The sequence below is a fragment of the Lytechinus pictus genome, chromosome 12 (genome assembly GCF_037042905.1).
Source record: "Lytechinus pictus isolate F3 Inbred chromosome 12, Lp3.0, whole genome shotgun sequence".
In the NCBI taxonomy this organism is placed as follows: Eukaryota; Metazoa; Echinodermata; class Echinoidea; order Temnopleuroida; family Toxopneustidae; genus Lytechinus; species Lytechinus pictus.
In genome coordinates this window covers 4,201,667-4,222,003 of record NC_087256.1, presented here as the reverse complement: position 1 = coordinate 4,222,003, position 20,337 = coordinate 4,201,667, and the positions used below count along the sequence as shown (strand labels likewise).

The 20,337-nt window shown below is 35.6% G+C and overlaps 1 protein-coding gene across 8 annotated transcripts in view; it reads left to right on the top strand.

Moving 5' to 3' along the window:
- The first annotated feature begins 6,415 nt into the window (after window positions 1–6,415).
- Window positions 6,416–20,337, top strand: part of LOC129273213 (dedicator of cytokinesis protein 1-like) — an 85,726-nt gene continuing 71,804 nt past the window's right edge. For all 8 annotated transcript variants that reach the window (XM_064107170.1, XM_064107168.1, XM_064107169.1 and 5 more), the window contains exons 1-3: window positions 6,416–6,494; window positions 11,170–11,210; window positions 17,001–17,056. The gene's annotated coding sequence lies outside the window, so the exon portion shown is untranslated. The remainder of the gene's footprint in view (window positions 6,495–11,169; window positions 11,211–17,000; window positions 17,057–20,337) is intronic.

Below are 20,337 nucleotides of genomic sequence, written 5' to 3'. Positions count from 1 at the left end.
TCACAAAAGCTAACTTGCTCCAAGAGTTTCATTCTCCTTTAATAATATGTGTCTTAACACCGGAGCAATGGACATGTACTTTTAAAAAGGGGTGGCACGACATTTGCTCCTGCGACAATTGCTCTGGCTTAATTTTGTGATGTAGGGCTGCAATAGGGTTTTACATGTACATGTATGTTAGTTTTAGGGTGGGTGGGTTGAATTTGGACATCCAATTAATGTGTGGAATTTTAGAGCGGAGCAGTTTTTACCGGAGAAAATGTCATGGAATCACTTAAAAGTACAGGGTGTACATGTACATGTAAGTGATGAGACTGGTGGACAGCAGGCCACCATTAATCTTACATTTCCAATTTCATGTTTAGTATATTGTTTACATACAGTATAGAGATCATGATGATACCTGTATTCTAAAATGATGCAATTTTTTTTGGTATATAATGTGTATTAAAGTTGTGAAAAATATATTGTACAGTGTACATGTAAGTCAGTGCATGCACTGAAATTGAATACCAATATGATGGTATCAAACTTTATCAAGTTCACGTCTAAGTTTCATGTTACAAAATTAAAAATCTTGGAGTAGTTGGACATACATGTATACATGTACAGTAGGCCCTACAACCTAAATTAAAATTGGTTACAGAGAAATTATGAATTCCAAGCTGCGGCCGCTATGTCCAAGGATCTACATGTACATGAGCTCTACATGTAAGTGCTTTAATATGGAGCTATAGAGGTCCATTTCTTTCCTTAGGACAGGCCTACTGTAAATTGTTTGTGTGTGTTTTACAGTAGGTGGTTTCAAACCGCCTCGATCACAAGAATCCCCGTTAAATTACGAGAACTTTTTTAGGCTGAAAAATACCCATTAATTATTCCTGCATTCACACCGCCCTGAAACATACCCTTCGGGATAAGTTCCTGAAGTTACGAGCATGCGCAGTATGGTCTGATAAGCAGCAAGGCGCGAAATTCAAAATCACTAGCCCAGCAGCAACCCATGCACGGCGCCGCACCCAACGACACGCTGGGCTAAAAGTTCCTGTAATTTGCTTTCAGACCGCCAAAATACCCACGACCTTGGAAAAATCCCAGCGAAAGTTCTCGTAATTTCGCCAAGTACCTACTATTTATCGGGTATTTTCTTTCGGGGATATTACGCGTAGTTTGCTTTCACACCGCCAAAATACCTGGTATTTTCTGATCGGGGTAAATTTCCCGATCAGAGAATACCTGGAACTGGCGAACTTCGAGGCGGTCTGAAACCACCTAGTGAGTCATGAATAGATGAAGTGTTAGTGATTGCATTCACCCTCAATAGTTTACTCACCAGATTGATGTGATGATTGAGACTATAAACATTCACTTTTCTATAGGCCCTTTATGACCCCGTTCTCATTACCACCCTAAAACTAGTTTACTGGAAATTAGTTTAGTGGAAACTACTGTAGTTTAACCTGTAATAAAAACGGTTGCAGCGGTCTATGAAGTGATCTTCCAAACTAGTTTGGAAAACCACCGCATGATGTAGTTTTGAAGATCGCTTTGCCTAGTTAAACTGGTTTTCGCGTAAGTGAGGACACAGCCGTTCTTCAGAAAGTGATCTTCGCACATTTTGAGCACGCTACTCACACTTTGTGTAGAATGTCTACACTGCGGTTTCAAATTTCGTGTGAAACATGTCATTCCCACTGATAGCATTTCCATAGCAACAAGGCCACTTTACGTGAAGTGGTTTTGAAAACCACTTTTGGCTGATCAAATGGGAATGCTTGCGAAGCAATCTTCCAAACTGGTTTCCGGAACTGATTTCCAGTAAACTAGTTTTAGAAAGTATAATGAGAACGGTGTCTATGACAATAAAGATGTGTGTTCATGATGATGTAGGCCTGTAGTAGTCTGTAAGTACGGACCCTTGGTTTTCACAATGCACATGATGTCGTGCATAATGCAGTCTCAAGTACATGTAGGGAGACAATCATTCACTTTTTACTGTGGCTGACACAGATATGCTTTTTACATAACCCCGGGAGTATCCTAAACCCTATACTATCCTCTTTTTTTACTTCATTTTCTTAGCTAGGGTTAACGCCTTAACACTGGACTTTTGCACAGCTCATGAATATTGATGATTTTGCCACGTAGCGCGTGATTAACGTGCAATTTTTACTTCTGTGTTTGGCTAATACTTACAATGTAGCTCCACTTTTCCTTAGCCCGGTTTGGTTTCAGAATGCAGTTCTTAGCACCGCAATAAGCCGGATAACCCTGCTTTTAAGCAGGGCCAAGTACTGTACTGTTTACCAATGCTAGCCCACTTTGGTTAAACGTAGTGTGAAAATGAAGTGGGCTAATAAGCTTAACCCCGGGAAATTGATGGGGCTTAGGCCCCTACTCCCCCCCCCCCCCCCCGGAAAAAATTGAGATCCCTAAAAGACTAGATGTAAATTTCAAATTTGCAACTGGGTAGTAAATTATGACAAGGGGCAAGGAAACTTTCCCATAGATCTAGGCCATGTACTTAATGTTCAGGGGGGTATTTTGAAAAGTCTCATAAGTTTCCTCTTAACTTTCCTCATAAGTTTATACCATTCAATGGAGCGCTAATGGACCTCCAAATTTGTATTCTGAAAACTCTTAGCGCTCAATTAACTCCCTTTAGGCCACTCCCCCATTGAGCCGAATTGGCCAATCAAATGTGCTCTTTACAATACAACGTAAAATTTTCTACCAGCGTGCAGTGTCTCTTCACTTTACTGGCTTGCAGCAAAGTTTATATAGACTACCTTCTTTCCCTTTATTCTATTCCCTTTTATACCTTTCTCCTTAATTCTCTTGCTTCCTCCTAATTTTGGTCACAGTAGTAAACAGATTTGATGATGATGATGTCTTGCCTTAAATTTGATAGTGAAAAATTTGCTATAACTATAAGATAGAGTTCGTAAACTCGGAATAAAATCACAGATTTTTTCATTTTACCATATTTTTTGGCGACCCCACTTCTTAAATCTGAACTAAGCCACCAGGTGCTCTGGAAATATGGCGCGTATCCCGCAATTTGAAGGACGAAATTAGGATTTTCAGCCCTGACTTTTGGTAACAGTTAGTGCATGAGTTTAAATACATGTACAAGTAATGGTGCTAATGCAGTTTCATACCCGCATGTGTTGCAGTGATGGTTGACTGTGAGTGTGAGCTTTGCTAGTAGCTGCGCTGGCGTAGAAATAGCTTAGCTTGTGAAATAAGTTGACATGTTGATGTTAGCTCACTTAGCTGTCACTGTCAGGCTGCGATGCATTCAATATTTCATAAAATAATTTTCAAGTGAGTTTTTATCAAATAAGAAATTAAAACTTATGAAAAGGATTTCTCTGAGTACAAATTCTGTTCAAATTTGATAAACTTCATCCTATTCAGTTTGATTGAAAAAGATGTAAAAGAACGTCCAGTTGATTTAATACATGAGATACAAACAATAAACATTAAATGAACAATAACAAATTAAATAATCATTTAACAATTAATAACAATGATGAAAAAAAATGTTAATTAAATAAACAATGTTAAACATTAAATGAATTTGTAAACAAGCAGGACAAATTGCGATGCTAAACCATGCGTTGAATCATGAAAAAAAGTATGGCTCTCAAAAACTGAAAATGGCTCTGGTAAAATGAAAAATTGCTCTCGAGTTTTTTTTCAAAATGGCTCCCTAAAAATAAAAAAAATTAATTTTAACACTGCCTTCTGTGCACATGATGAGAGCTCATTATTCCCAAATAACCATATAGTATTAAACGATGCTAATTCCACATGTTCGGGGAGGAATTAATTGTTGTATCACTTGACAATGAGGAGAAAATTAGAATATTTCATATAATAAAATTCAAAAGAAATAGTAAGTGGATGATGTCATAGTTTCCTCATTTGCATACCAGCCAGGATGTGCATATAACTGTTTTATGAAATTAGGCGAAACTTTAAAATGTCATAACTTTCTTATTTTACATCCGATTTTGATGAAATTTTCAGTGTTATGCTTGTTGAATTATTCTCTTATTATTCAAATCAACTTTTTGTTGGGGTGGACTTGTCCTTTAATACTTGAAATCCTACAAAAAATTGTTGTCATAGGCCTTATGATTGTCTGTATATTATGTAAGCCTATGTGTAGGAAGGCTTACAAAACATAATTTGTTATTCCTTTCCACCCTACTTCGAAATAGTCATCATTTACCCACAAATTGGGATTATTCCATGTTGTTCATGTTATATTATGTTATGTTTAATACAAATACTGCAGCGTAGGAAATACATTTCACCCTCTTGACTTCCCAAATTGCCCCTAAAATTCCCTCCAAAATCCATGCTTTGGGCAACCCTTCTTTTTTGACTTGCCCCAATATCTTGTCACAAACAGTATTCAAGATTATTTTGGAAAATCAGTATTTTAGCTATGGCACAAAAATTATATTTGCTTGTACATGTACATGTACATTGTGCAGTACTGCATAATTGCTTGTTTCCTCATAAAATCGGCCCTTAAAAGGAAAGAAATAGCCTCCAAATGTACTCTAAATGTGGATAAAAGATAGGGATTAAAATTCTGCAATTGTACTCCAATGTGGAAAAAATGAAGCCCCCCCCTCTCCTAAAAAAGAAAATTATTTCCTACCCTGAAAATACTGTCATTTATGAAGCATACAACATATGTACAAATGAAGAAAACAAACAAACAAAAAAATACCCATATTGGGTGTATTTCCTATGATGTTTAATGCTGTAGTTTATGAGGCATACAACTACACGTACAAATGAACAAATGAAAAAAAAAACTCATCAAAAGTCCTGGTAGGTCAGACTGGAAAAGTAGTGTCCATTGCCTTTAATGTGCATGTGTATTTATAGCCCTACGTATGTACAAAAAAATTTGCAATAGGTTTTGTAATGTTTTGCTGTAGTACATCGGGCGCCTACTCTTTGTTGAAAGCTGTAGACCTATTCGGAAACTCAGAATGACCCACTGTCACCTACATGATATCTTATTTTGGCTCTACTCTAGTCTGTACAAAACAGGGTCTACTTGTACACGTATACAAAATGCCCTCACAATACATGAATGTACAGTACAGTACTGTCTTGGTAATCAAAGTTTATTTGCAAAGCTTTTGTTTTTACAAGATGTAGATAAATGCGAAATGTTAGAGCATAATTAGGTCTATGTCTTATCTTTCCTGCACTGTGTGGTACATGTACTTGTATCTAGAGTGTTGGGTAAATTCTTGTCATGGTTTACTCTGATGAGTTATGTAACATGTACCGTTCTAAGACTATTTATGGGTTGTCATTGATTGATCAAAGTTTTTCAGGATCCAACATGTAATGGTAAATTGCCAATTCATCTACTGCCAACTCATCCAAATGGTCTACCTTCATTCTAGTCTAATGCCATTCCGTCCATCAAAATTTGTCGAACAACCATTGGGTCCACTAACCATTTGGTCCAATAATCACTTCGTCTAATCACCAATTCGTCTATTACCATTTCGTCTCATAACCAGTTGGTCTTACTGGTTATCCATTTTATTTTCATGTATTTTGCCCAATTAACACTAAGTCCAATTAGACCAAATGGTATATGGATTAAATAGCTATTGGACCCACTGGATATTAGATAAAATGGTGAGTGGATGAAATAGCAATTAGACAATGTGGATAATGGATGAACTGATGGTAGACCAAATGATAGTAGATGAGTTGGTAATTGGACAAAATGGCATTAGACCAACTATAAATAAACCCAGTTATCAGGCAAAAAAAATAATGTCCTGTTTTCGGGGGCCTACAATCCTGAAATCTGTAACATTGGATAAGCATTAACATTGCAGTGAATAGCATCTTCCGTAATGTAATTCTTTCATTTGATATTGACCATTAATGTTGTATGTGTAAATACCTAGAACCTACATTAAAAGAAGAGGAGATAATCCATAAACTCAATCTGTACATGTTTGTTTTATTCTGTGTACTAAGTTTTAACCCCCCAGAATTTTTTTTTTTTTTTTTTTTTTGGGGGGGCTTGGATCCTGACTAAAATCCAGTTTAAACATTTGCTCCATACATGTATAACAGTTGAATGTACATGTAGTAGTGGAATAGTGACTATATACATTTGGGACTACATTTACATGTACATATACCAGAACTTACATGTCCAAACAACGTTTCCATGTACATTTAATCCCTTTCCTGATCAGTAGGTATACAGTACATTCTAGCCATTGATTGTTTTGCTATATAAAGGGTTTTTGGAAGTATGTCACAGTTTTTAACAAAATATTACTAGCTAATTATATTTGATATTCTTTTCTCCTCTCTTTAATCTTTTTTTTACAACCCTTTTCTAGCCATCTACAATTTCATTGGGTCTGGCCCCCATGAACTAGCTCTTAGTGTTGGTGATACTGTGCAGATTGTAGAAGAAAGTGCAGGTAAGTCTATTGTCATTTCACTTTACTCTAAACAATTGTTAATGCTACTTCATGCACAACCCAGCCAAAATACATTGTTTAAAGAAATAGGACTCTGTATAAAACCTAAATTAAAAGAGGTAAAATATAGAGCAATGAAATGGAACTGCTGTGTTGAGTTGAGAAGCTCATTAACCGCATGCGTAGTGGAGCTACAAAGAAAGGAAGTGTTTTTTCCCATATTTTTTTTATATTTTACAATACTGGTAATGATTACCTTTCAATATGCATCAAGGAAGGATGTGGGAAAGAAAAGATTTCTTGAAATGACAATGTTACATGTTTTTTTTTTACAGCAAGAACTATCCCAGTCTTTTCCAAGAAGAAAACTTATTTTTGTCTCGCCTTCATAGCAGAGCGAGACTATAGGCGCAGCTTTTCCGACGGCGTCATCAACATTGAAATCTTAACCAAGGTTAAGTTTTTGAAATGTCATCTTAACTTAGAAAGTATATAGACCTAGTTCATGAAACTTGGATGTAAGGGTAATCAAGTATTACTTAAAGGAGAATGAAACCCTTGAAACCAGCTGAATCCATATCAAAGAGAAAAATCAAAGAAACATACTGTTGAAAGTTTGAGGAAGATTGAATGAATAATAAGAAAATTATGAGCATTTGAATATTGAGATCACTAATGCCATGTAGATCCTCCCATTGGCAATGCGACCAAGATCTGTGATGTCACACACGTACAACTCCCTCATTACGTAAGTACTTATTTCACTTATATTCTCACTTTTATAGAGTCTATCACAAGGTGAGGTGTTCTCTTTATGAGAGAACAAGTACAGAGGTTTCACAACATTTTATCATTGATGAATCGTTTGTCATATGATTAGAATGAGCAAAAAGAGATGTTTTGGGGTATATTTTCAGTGTCCAAAAGGGTAAGTTGTTCATCTGTGACATCATAGATCTTGGTCGCATTGCCAATGGGAGGATCTCCATAGCATTAGTGATCTCGACATTCAAATGCTCATAACTCTTCTATTGCTAGTCCTATTTTACTCAAACTTTTGTTGATCTTATTCTTTGATTTTTCTGCTTTCACAAAAGCTAACTTGCTCCAAGAGTTTCATTCTCCTTTAACATCTAGCCCGAGTTTCAGGTCACATGACCAAGGTCAAAGGTCATTTGGGATCAGTGAACTTACAAGTAGACCATGTTGTAGGAATCAATGTTGAAATCTTAACCAAGGTTATGTTTTTGAAATGTCGTCAGAAAGTATATGGACCTAGTTCATGAAACTTAGACATAAGGGTAGAAGTGTATCACTGAAGATCCTGCTTTTCTGGTTTCTGGTCACATGACCAAGCTTGAAGGTCACTTAGGGTCAACGAACTTAGACCATGTTGGGTTTTTTGTGGAATTGTCATCATAACTTTCAAATTTTATAGATCTAGTTCATGAAACTTAGACATACATGTAAGAGCAATTAAGTATCCCTGAACATCCTGTGCAAGTTTCAGGTCACATGACCAAGGTCAAAGGTCTTTAGGTTCAATGAACTTTGATAATGTTGGGGGTATTTTAGGAATTGTCATCATAACTCAGTCAGTCCGCAAGCCCTGAAAAAGTAGCTTCTTTTATCCAAGTGATATTCATGACTCGAGGGTTTTTGCATAGTTAATGAGCTTGGTGCGAACCAAAACACCTCTTTTTATTCGGCCATTGCTGCTCTAAATATTGACCAAATTTCATGTTTTTGGTATCTTTGTAAAGAAGAAGAATCATTCTTTCAGGTCATGTGTTTGGATTTTTAAAAGAATGTTGTAATAAAGGAAAAAATTTTGATCTAAAACATGAGACAAAATATTTTTTTTCATGCAACAAAAGTTGTTGTTTTCACAATTAATTTCTGTTTGGGCACAAATGATTTTTAGATCATGATAAAGCTGAAGATCTAAGCTTTAATATGATATAATTTTAATAAGAAGATGTATTTTAGATGGGTCAGCAGCCAGCTTTTTATAGGCCAAGTACATTTTGCAGCTCAAAAACAAGAATACTGCGCTCTGATTGGTCATAGACCACACACCCACGCAAATCCCAATGTTACCCACACTGGGCCTCTGCAAGGTCACACTCACCATGTGGTAATCTCTTCAAATTACCCGCGCCTGTTGTTTTGAAAACAGTATTCAGCCAATCAGAACTCTGGATTTTATGTTACTCAGAAATTTCAGAAATCTCGTCTTGCATCTTGATGGATAAAGCTGGCTGCTGACCAACCAAAAAATTACACGGGGGCGGCGGGCAAATTCGCCCCGGAAAGTCCAAAAAGAGCCCCGGAAAAGGGCTAAAAACATTCACACGAGGGCGACTGCAAAACTCATAATCGCCCCCGTCAACACTGTATATTTATGTAGCATTTCATGCATACGTACGTGATTGCATTTAAATTATACATTATACATTATATTGCATTTAAATGTGTACTTGTTTGCATTTGCGTGTGACCGCTTATATTACAATCTTGAGCTGTTTCCTACGCGCACACCAATTGTGCTACAAAATCTCAAACTCATTGCCCGACTGCAGTTGCGAACATCACGTATATATGTACGTAAATCACCGCGGAGCTGCCCGCAGAGTCACACAAGCAAATACAAGATACAGTGGCACAATAACATTGCTCATTTCAGTGCACGCGAGTCCATCATAGGATCGTGTCAGCTAAGAGAACTTACCTGTGAATCTCTGTTTACGGGCGTGAATAGTGCATGTGGTACATGTGCCTATGAATTCGAGATGGTACCGGTACGTACTTCTCACTAGCTCGCGCCGCGCTGCTTCGAAGCTTCGTTGCTATCGCATGTACAGTACACGCGTATGATTACATCGTATATGCTAGCTACCGTGTATATATATACGTACTGTACTATACTGTAGTGTTGCATGCTCTTAGCTAGCTCTGTTAGACTACTCTATAGATAGATTTCGTAATTGTAACTAGCTCGAAATTGAGGGGGAGACAAGGAAATATGTCATACTAATGATACTATCACATCTCCCCCTCAATTTTTTGTTTGTAAATAATGAAAATGTAACTGATGTTAAATTATACTGGAAGAAGAGACAGTAGAGTAGTAGACAAAATTCACGAGAATTATTAGAATAAATCAGTACATCTTGTTAAAGCAGAGCCTGCAGCAGAGCAGCCCTGCACTGCTGACCAGCATCCCTTCAATGTGGCACACACACACATACACACACACAGACACACACACACACACACAAACGCAAAAAAGCCGCGAAATAGCTCCAGAAATTGTAGCCCTGGAAAGTGGAAAAAGAGCCCTGGAAAACGAAAAATTAGCCCTGGAAAATTTTTAAGTTTTTCAAAAAAGAGCCCTGGAAAGAAAACAAGTAATTTTTTGGTTGCTGCTGACCCATCTAAAGGATGCCACATATCAAGAGTGACATTGTAAGAAAGTATAGAGTTTGAGCTTTCTGATGATATAAATAATGTTGGTGCCTAAAACACAAAATGTTGCACAATTTGCAAGTGAAAACAGAGGAAGAAAATTATGTTTGATGCATCTTTTCAGGTAAAAAATTCACTTATTTATCAAAATATTTCATTCAAAAGAAATGACCAATATAAAAGAGTAACATTTACTCTTGCCCATGGTACAAAAATAATCAATATTACTCAAGGAGAAAGTGGTTAAATTCTTTGAGAAAGAAAGTCTCACAATTCACGAGATTTTGCAGGGACATGAATTCAGCCACGAGAGGACTTGGATAAATCTTGCTCATTTGCTCATTAACACAGGGGCTTGCGGACTGACTGAACTTTAATAAAATTTTATGGATCTAGTTCATGAAACTTGGACATTTATAGAGTAACCATGTATCCCTGAATATCCTGTGCACTTTTCAGGTTACATGACCAAGATCAAAGGTCATTTAAAGTCAATGAAATTTGGCCATGTTGGGGGTATTTGTTGAATTGGCATCATAACTAAGAAAGTGTATGGATCTACACATGTACATGTAGTTCATGATCCATCTAGACATATTAGGGTAATCAAGAATGTTTTGCACACATCTTATTTCACATGATCATGGTCAAAGGGTCATGTTGGGTCAATGGACATAGTATTTTATTATCATATGAGTGTTTCCTTTTGTGAATAATTATTCAATAGCTGTTTTCAAAGTCAGTACTTCTGTTATATTGAATCGCGTAATGCAGGCGAGACTGCCAGAGGCGTTCCACTTGTTACAATTTTTTTTTTATAGATTGTTTAATGTATTGAACACTTTCCTCTACTTAGGGAGCAGGAGAAAATATACATTTGGGCAAAAACGAGAAGACTTCAACCATGAAATGATGTAAAGGTGCCCCTTTAAAAACAAGTCTCTACACTTTTAATTGTATACCACAATAGCGAACACTTGGGAAGTTGGAGTTGAAAGAATGACCCTTGAAAGTGATGGTAAAATGTGAGATTGTCTGTGTATGTGTGGGGAGGGGAGGGAGAATGTTGTGGGGGGATGAGGAGATGCATGATCTACATTTACACCTGTTCCATGTTATGTGCATTACTGGGATGTAGTAAAACAGATGATTACTTGCAGCGTGTGTATTGATTATCTACATATATTATTGTTCTTTTTTTGTACAGGATGGTACAGAGGAAGTAATACAAGGAACAGACAGTTGAAGGTGAGCTTTGTTCCACTTTTTCCCATCTTATGATAATTGAAAGTTTACTTGTTCGCTCAGTAGTGTATTAGCAGCTTATTAAGCCTCATTGTGTAGTTATAGTTAATTAGATAGATGGATAGATAGATAGATAGATAGACAGATGTAATGGATGTAATAAATGTAAACTATTTGATCTCAGAAAAAAAAGTAGTGTCAGTGGAAAAAAGAAGAATGTAGTGGTAGGTTGAATGAAAAGAAAGAAGGAAACTAGACAAATGAAAATGGAAGTCATGAAGGTGTAAGGAAATAAATGGAGAGAATGGAAAAGAGAGAAGAGAAAAGGAGGAAAAACAGAAGGAGAAAAGGAAGAGAAAGGAAGAGATCACATTCATCAAATCCTGACATGTACACACCATATCCTATCACGTAGAGATGGTTCAGGAGAAATGAAATGAAAATATGGACGAAAATTTGAAATTGAGAAGTAGGAAAGGAGAGAGAGAGAGAGAGAGAGAGTAGGCCTATATTTCCATTTTTTGTTGAATCAATGAAACAGTCCTTAAAAAGTAGCATGGCTCCCTGCAATATGTTATCCGTTTCATGATGACTTCTTATAATAAATGCACAATTTCTATAACTTACTATCGACCAATCAAATCGAATGATTTCAGTAGCTTTAAACAATTATTGCAAATAAGTTATTATAACAAGTTTTAAAGTATGAAATGGGTCTGTGGAAACGATACATGGAAACACACACACATGTGAATTAAATGCTGCTTCCTTCTGCATCTATACAATTACTGGACAAATGTGAAAGAATTCATATCAAAAGTAGTTATTATTTGCCCCTCAAAGATACCAGTTCAAACAGAATCCGATATTAGATTAACACCCAAGTGTTTGTATGTATAAATAAAAAATATGTGCCAAGTGGCTCTGGAAGAAAATGTGTAATCGCTGAGAAATAAGCAAAATAAGCACGTAATTCCATAAAATGTCAGGTATTTTTCCGAGCAATATATATACACTGTCCCACATGTGCTTTCCTGTGTTAGTGATCATCAGAATGATCGGTTTTCGGTGAAGATTTCATGATTTCACATAGATAAGTTTACATTAATGTACCAGATCTAGATATATATATGATAATAATTATGGTGACAATTAACCTTGATTTTATAGACTCTCCTGAAATAAATGTTTGCTGCAACTAAAAGTTTTATTATAAAAACCAGTTATGAATTTCAATGCCCCTTTTGTCACTATACAATGAAACAAACACATTCTCACACCACTCCAAGATTCCAAACAAATCTTGAGGATGGAATGCTCTGATGACAATTAAATCACCAATTTACAAATCTATCAGTGCATCATTTTCACATTTGCACAGACAGTTGTCTAGGTTTGTAATGGTTTCAACAAGGTCTCTAGACAGAGGTCTTGACAGGCTCAACAATCAGGGGGCTTCTTTATTAAACAACATACTTGGCTTTAATGTTTATACAGAGAGTAACCATCTGGAGGAGAACCAAATTTGGATGTCTGTGATCGTTTTTGGAAATCTTTTAAGGCTGTTGTCTGGTATTTCATAACTGCCTGTTAAAACAAAAGGCTAAACAATACATAATGATTATTTTCCATGTTCACACAAGTCTAAACAAAATGAGATCTTGTAGATGTTAGCCAGCAACACGATTTGCAATGACGCGCATTCTTAATACCACATGCCTATGAAAAGTAATTGTAATTTGCATTCACACTGCATTTATTTCTGGAACCTTTATAGAGAAATCTTTGCAGAAGTAATTTTGAAAAGTTATTGCAGGCATTTTGATATAATTTATTTTCTATAGTCTATTATTTTGGTTGGATCCTTGTGAAAAATAAAAACAAACAATATTTTTACAAATTTTGGTTGTGTGCCTGACTAAAATAAAAAAAATGCATATTTTATTTTTTATTTGTGGTATAAAACAAATTCCCGAAGCAATCCCAATCATGGAATGGGACAATATTTGCAGTTTACAATAATTGTTAAAGTTTTTATGGACTTGTTGGAATGCCAATTTTTAGAGGATAAGAACATTCCTGAGAGAAGTCTGAAATATGATAGATATAAAAGTTTAAATTTTCAAAAGGAATAGGTAAAATGGAAAGATATTTATAAATTACTATACTTTTGTATAGTTGGAAATGAAATCTTGGATTCAATATTTCAATGTTCATGTACATGTAATTCACATTATTGAATGGTTGCCAAATGCTTCTAAAAGATAGACTGTATGTCCATTTTACATTTTTGGCATTTGATGGTGGACTCAGAACAAGCCAGAATAAAATGTCAAATATATTGCTTTCCTGAATATGGCTTTGCAGGGAAAGTATGCTAATGTACTTTCTACCTTGGAACAACCAGTGAGAGAGACAAACAGATGTATTCCTTGTTCCCACACCCATCAAAGATGCCTTCATTTGTACAGGCCAAACTTAGGTCAACCTTTTGAACTTTATCAAAATAGCCATAGTATTTGACTATTGGTAGCTTCTTGTGTTCAGACCATTTTGATATGCACTCAGGAGTAAAAAAAAAATGCCATATTTCCTCCACTGTGAACAGTGCCCTGAACACAGTGTTTAGAACATGACTAATACCCCTTTCATAAACCTATCCTCCAATTAGCCGCCTAATAGTAATGCGGATAATTCAATAAAAATTGCGTTCACAAACTCCGAAAATTATCCGCATTATTTTTACGAGCGCCCGTCCTGAAAAAGGCGGATAATCGTCATGACAACTGGACACGCCCCCTCCGATGCGGTTGTGTTGGAAAAGGGTGACCTTGTGACCGCACCATGGCAATTATCCGCATTATCTGGAAATACGTTCATAAACTCAAAATCTTGTCCCGATGCTGCTATTATGCGGATAATTGCAGCATCAAAATAATGCGGATAACTCTGGTCCTCCTCCGATTTTACGACCAAATTATGCTGCTATTAGCCGCATAATTGGGTTTATGAAAGGGGTATTATTTAGAAGGACATTTGGTTTGAATTTTAGAAGTAGAGCATCTTTCATTATTTTCATGGATAACAACCTAATTTTCCCCAAACCATGTCATCTTAAATATTGGCATGTTAAAGGGCAAGTCCATCTTGCCTGAGCTGATTTCAATAGATAAAGAAAAACAAATGAGTAAAATGCAGAAAATTTCATTTTATATAGATATTGATGAAATTTTCAGCACACAGTTTTATTGGATTTTAATTTATAAATTCAAATCAACTTCTTGTTGGTGTGACTAGACTTGACCTTTAATTATAAACAGAGATTGAATAAAACGATGGACAGATTTGATTCTAGAAATATTATTCAACCATTATGGAAAGCAACTCAATATTACCACATCAACTGAAACATTTAATACACATATAGACCAGCCACTGTACATGTATGTATGAAATATGCTAGCAACGTCATATTGATATGATGATGTTAGGCTGTGACTGTGTGGAATATGATTGAAAAACACAGTGGCTTTTTATTAATCTTTCTCCTACGCCTCATTAATGGAACCATTAGTCTCACTATATGCCATCTGTTCCCTGTCTGGCTTGCTTTCCTCATGGTCATTATGTGTTGATGATTGTCAGCTTTTGAACCATACTTCCTACATGCTAAAACAAAACAACAACAACAAAAATAGAAAATATAACGTCAAATACAGGTAATATTTCTGGAATGGGGGCTATTTTCCTACTTAATTGTTCATGAATGCAAACATAAGTTTTGTTTTGATTCCAACAACTACTTGGACTTCTTGACATTTTGGGGCAAATCACCTTTTGGCCTTTAATATGTATTTTGTTTGCAATGGTTTAACATGTACATGTACATGCATACGTACCTGTACAAGTACATCATTTTTATTTTCCCTTTTTTAATATTTGTCTATACCCTTTTAAATTTTGTACATGTATGTACATTGAATCCCCATTTCTTCTTTCTCACTCTACTCATTCATTTTTGTTTTCCTGTGAGCATTTTTTGTCATTTTTGTTTAGAACTGAACAGGATACTCTGGATTAAGTTTTTGTGATATTGATGAATTAATTAATCTGGGAAAAAAATGGCAAAGTACTGTTGCTGAATATTTATTAAACCAAATCGCATGATATTTCACAAAAAATATCAAGTAGTCTCAAGATTCTCAAGGTTTAATTCATAGCCCATAAATGGCATCTTCATGACAATATCATCTTGAGATTGTTGTGTTTTTGGTAATATTCTGTTCTGTATCAGAAATAGGGTGATTATTTGAAAACTCATGCTGATTGAGATGAGCATTTTATGCCAAGTAGTGTTTAAGTGCTGAAGTACATGAAGATGAAACACAGATCACAAGTAGATGCACACGTGTACAGTACTTGGAAATTATGCCATAAGTTGTTCCATTTCAAACTGATTGGTTTAAGGTTATTAAGTGCACTTTGTTATTAGATTTCTTTTAAAGAGGAACATTGCCCAAGATAAAACTGCCAACTTTTGACCACAATTTATCCGCTTGTATTTCATGAGAGGGTAATGTACCGTACTGTACAAGAGGGATCTTCATAGCTTTTCATGTTTTATGTCTATACTTGGTCGATCTAGGAGCTCTTAATTCCATTGTTTATTGGCCTTAAAAAGAATACTTTTGTCTTTTCCAAAATTATCAGGATCAAGGATGTGTTTATGTAAAATGTAAATTGAGGAAGCATAAAGTTGCTTGAATGATAAGAACTCATAAAATTTTGGGGAATTTGCTTTGCTTTTTTTGGATAAACATGAGCTGAAGTTCTGGTCATTGAATTATTAAACTTTAAAGTGCATGTAATTGCCTTTAATAGTGTTTGGAATATTCTGATTATAATACACTGGAGAAATAGTGTACACATTTGATGTAAGATTTTGGAATCACCAGAGAAAAATGATTAAAATTATTGTCTGCTGATTACTACATATACAGCCTTTATCACTGCACACTACTTGAATGGGACTACACACAAATTGTTGGCCAGACATTTGTGTCATTTCTTTATTGGCCTATTAAAGTGTTTTAATTTGAAGGCATCTGAAAAGCAATCCTTTGCATTGGACATTCTTTGATATCCTTAAAAACTTCTGACATTTAAAGCTCATATTTTTTGTATCCCTCTTACCCACAACAAGAGATTGCTTTTAAATGACCAGAAAATCTTCCAAGTGGTGTTTTGTCATATTCCCAGCACTCTAGAACAGAAAAATGAAACCACTATTAAGGCCTGGTCCCACTGGCCGACAGATACAAAACGTACTCATAACGTATACAGCGGACAAGCAAAATTTTGGGGTGGCTCCATCCGTTTTCATCATGGACCTACTAGTAGGTCCATGGTTTTCACCCGCTCCAGACGATGGACAAAATGGGCAAATGATGAAATCACAGTGGATGGATGCTCGATGTATAGATATAGAGCATATGAAACACATACGGAAAGAGTACACAACAGGTACGTTTTCCAACGGATGGCAAGATTCTTTTCCATTTTACATCCTCTCTTCATCCATAAGTGCAGTGGGACCAAGCCTTAACATTTATACATGTATAGTATCAAAGTAGCCTTGCTTTTTTTCACTCTCATGGATATTGAATTTTGATTGAAGCTTTCGTTGACCCTTTTGTTCATGTTTTGATTTAATGATATCATATGTGCTGTTAGAAATAAATCAATAAAAATTATCTTGTTTCTTTATCATTATTTTTTTTATTGTTATAACAGGGCATCTTCCCCAAAGGTTATGTACATATCAAGGAAGCTTTGGTGGAGACCATTGGGTAAGTTGTGTATTGACATAAATATAATTTATACAACCATATATTATGAGTTGATATTTGTTCACAAAAATGGTAACTTTCTATTAAAAAGAAAAATCCTAAATTTTATGTCACTGATACATACATATATGGCTTGCCTCCTTTTTGTAATAACAAAGTTGTAAAAGCTCCTTTTGTCAAGACTTCTGTAATAAAGTCAAGTCTAATATCAGTTACAATGTACAATGTAATATGCCACATGAGAATAATATTAAACCCCTCCCTTCACCCATTCTTCCAGCCTTTGGGTATTTAAATATTTGATATCCCGATTGAGTCATAAATGAACATTCTTTGCATTCTGATGTTTTTGGAAACTTTCCATGCATATTTTGCAATGGAAATGATGAAAACATCTGAGAAATATGAAATAGTGAAAGTATTTAGAAAGACCACATGCACAATAGTGAACCAGTTCTGGGCCTGTTGCTTAAAACTTAATGATAACTTTAAAGGAATCTTTGATTTTGATTGGCTGTTGAGCACTTCTACCATTGTTTGGATGGCAAAGTTATATTTATAGTACCTTTTATGAAATAGGGGCTCAGATATTGCAGTTTCTACCATCAACTGTATTGATTCCTTTTTTTTGAGACGTCAGGGAGACACTCGGCACTGGGCAATTGGGTTGAAGGGCTCCATAAATGTCTGTACAAGTTCATCCTGGCCACCGAAATACACTATGATATATTGATATGTTTTTCACACTGCACATATTTTCCTAAAAGGAAAATGAAACCTTTGGAACAAGATAGCTTGTGCGAAAACAGAAAAATCGAAGAAATTTATAAAAAAAGTTTGAGAAAAATTGAATCAATAATAAGAAAGTTATGAGCATTTGAAGTTCAGATCATTATTGTACTGCACATGTAGATCCTCCCATTGGCAATGTGATATTATGTGTGATGTAACATCTGAACAATTTCCCCATTACTTTTGTATATATTTGACTTCAACTGCCTCTTTGAGGCCGTTCTCATTACGCTTTCTAAAACTAGTTTTCTGGAAACCGATTCAGAAAACCAATTCGGAAGATCGCTTTGCTAGCGTTCCGACTTGATCACACGAAAGTGGTTTTCAAAATCACTTCACATAAAGCGCTCTTGTTGCTGTGGAAACGCTCTCAGTAGGGTGACACGTTTTGCGCGAAATTCGAAACCGCAGCATAGGCATTCTACACCTGTCGTGTGGAGTAGCGCGCTCAAAATGTGCGAAGATCGCTTCCCGAAGAACGGTTGTGTCCTCACTCACGCTAAAACCAGTTTAACGAGGCAAAGCGATCTTGAAAACTACATCGCGAGGTGGTTTTCCAAACTGGTTTGGAAGATCGCTCCCAAGACCGCTTCGACCGTTCTCACTACGCGTTAAACTAGTTTCCACTAAACTAGTTTCCAGTAAACTAGTTTTAGGAACGTAGTGAGAACAGCCTCTTTTATCACATCTATCAGTAGATCATATGCATGTATTCTTTCTATAGGAGGGTATGTAATACAGATTTTCAAAGAATAAATTATGGATAAAGAGTTGGTATCACCAGAAGAAAGAGCAAAAAGATACATTTTGAGGGTATTTTATAGTCCATCTAAGGGGAAGTTGTTCACATGTGACATCACACATCTTTGTCGCATTGCCAATGGGAAAATCTCCATAGCATTAGTGATCGCAATATTCAAATGCTCATAACTTTCTCAATATTTTCTCAAACCGTCTTTGATCTTATTCTTTGAATTTTCTATTTTCACACAAGCCCACTCGTTCTGTGTGGCAAATTCATCAATATTCATGAGATGTGCGATAGTCCGGGGTTAAGGTGTTAACCCCGGCTAAGTAAATAGTATTGGGTTAAGAAAGACAGTGTGAAACCAAAAAAAGATAGTCTGGGGTTAAGGATAGTGCGGGGTTAAGGAAAGTACATGTATGGGGTTAAGGAAATGCAGTGTGAAAAGCATAACAGAGTATGAAATATCTCACTGCTGGGTGATGATTGTTTCTTGGGACGATAGAGTTAGTTCAAAGTCACTTTATGAACTGATATACATAGCAAAGGTATATTGAAATTTGAAAACTACATTGCAATATGTTTTTTGAACCAGTGTCTCTTTTCTTATCACTTGGGGTGTTTACAGTCACACTGACTCAATTGATTCATGTTGATTCCAACAATACATGTATTCCTTCAGTGTACCGGTAAGTTTGTTCAGTGAACAAGTATAGAAGATTGCCTCTTTATTAAAATACAGCATTAAACTTTGAAGGGTAAAGTCAGACAGGCGGCGACCCATTAAAACAAGCAGAAAAATATATGAGAGAAACATGCCAATGAAAGTTTGGCAAAAATCCATCGTAAGGAAGCAAGTTGTGAACTTAATAGTACAATATTTATAATTTTGTGAGATCACCAATTGAGTTGTTATATACCTTTCATGTTATGTTGTCATACATAAATAATTCCATCAATTAGCCTCTTTATGGTTCATGATAAATCAATTTAAAAAAAATAATCTTGAAGAAAATTAACATTTTCGACATTGGAGAGCAGTTTACAAGTGAAAACTAATCATAGCAACATTTTTGTAATCTATTGGGGATTTTAGTAAAACTTTAACAGATGCATGGATCTACCTAAATGACAATTGATGTCTTGCTGTGTTAATGAATGAAATGAAAAATAGAAATCATTAGGACCTATACTGTACATAAATTGTCACTTCCCACATAGGTTTTCAATTCCCAATACTTGTACATGTACTTGTTAATATGCTAGTACATGTAGGCCTACACGTTTCTAGTGTGTAAACGTCCTCTATAATTTGTGAAAACTCACTGAAATACATGTATGCTTGCTTTCTGAATATGGAAGCCTTTTACAGATATTCTGACAGCCTTATGCGAAAACAAGCATTTTTGGCCTGCAGGCCTGACCTGTAATATATTCCCACAAGCAATACTTTCAAGTCTTTTTGCAACAACAAGGTTAAGATTTGCCATGCCTGGGTGCCTGTGCATTGATCATGATATAATCGCTGCATTAAAGGTCGAGTCCACCTCAACAATGAGTAAATGTGAACTCATAGAATAAAACAAGCATAAAACTGACATTTTTTTCAAATTTGGATATGAAAAAGAGTTTTCACAATTTCTTTTTTAAACTTCACAAAACAGTACACATGTATGCATGGAAGTGCAGTGATTTATAAAATGTTTTTTTTTTTTGTAGAATTGGTTTAAACCAGCTCTTGAAT